The sequence below is a fragment of the Echinops telfairi genome, unplaced genomic scaffold (assembly GCF_000313985.2).
Source record: "Echinops telfairi isolate 266 unplaced genomic scaffold, ASM31398v2 ScPeMD7_36;HRSCAF=134, whole genome shotgun sequence".
In the NCBI taxonomy this organism is placed as follows: domain Eukaryota; kingdom Metazoa; phylum Chordata; class Mammalia; order Afrosoricida; family Tenrecidae; genus Echinops; species Echinops telfairi.
Window position 1 is genome coordinate 2,729,087 of NW_022103934.1, and position 1,207 is coordinate 2,730,293.

Consider the following 1,207-nt stretch of genomic DNA (forward strand, 5'->3'; position numbering starts at 1 on the left):
TTTTTTGCTATTAGTAGGATTGTCCTGTTGACTCTGCTCTAGTTGCTATAAATTTTGTGCCAGCATATCAATCATAAGTCTCCATTGCTTTTTTATGTGTGCATGTATTGCTATGACATTTCTTCTGATAACTGCCTTTGCTGTATACCCTAAGTTTTGGTATGTCGTGTTCTCATTCTCATTGGTTTCTGAAGGTGATGTTTCCGTTTCTCCAGCTCTTCTCCAAGGAATTTTACGCCACATTAAAATGGCAGTTTTAAAGCCTGAGACCAACATACCTGTTGTTACGACTCCTGGCTTGATGCTCTGTGTCCCACCATCTTCCAGCTTGTGAATACTTGTCATCAGTCTTCCATCCAAAGAGTCCCAGGATCCTCCCAGTTTGGACTAGGTCCCATAACATCCACAGTCCATACATTAGTGTCTTCCAACTCCAGAGTAGAACTGCTGTCTCGGGTTTTCAAGGATGCTGCCTTTTTGGAAGCAGGCCTGTCTTAGGAATCAACATTGGGTTCATAACAGCGCTTCACCATTTGCATCACCAACCCCCTCTGTTTTCCAGCTGGGTGCTTCTCAGCACTCAGTGATTCTGATTGCTTGAGCTGGGGGTTGGCCCCAGGCACCAAATTTGCACAAGCCTTCCAGGTGAGCCAGCTTTGCCATGAAAGGCTCCTTCTTGGCACAGTCTCGCCACCAACCCTGGAGAACAAACAGGGACGTCCTCGCGTCTCTTTCCCAGCACTCTTTGGCTGTCACTGCCCCTCCCTCCCTTCCTGAAGCTCGTGATCACTGATCATAACTGGTCCCCTCCCCACACCTCCATCCCTTGCTTTTTCTCATGTTCTCCTGGGGCCAGTTTTAAACGTAGGACACGTGGCTCCCTTTGAAATTAACTGTCTCTGCCGTTGAAAGGGGAGCCTCTTCTGATAGGAACAACTGCTCCTGGCACCTCCTGAACCCCTTGCAATGAGTCAGTTTCCATGATGGCGACCCCACTTGGCTCCATGCAGCACTGCGCTCCATGGAAGGATTTTGCTGGGTGGTGTAAACAGGTGGCTGTCAACTACTGACCTAAAGTGGCGCTGTGGAAGAAAGGACTGGTGATGGTCTTCCCAAAAAATCAGCCACTGAAAACCCTCTGAAACAGTTTACTCTGACCTACGTGGGTGGCCATGGGTCAGATTCAACCTGTTGACAAAGTTTTGGG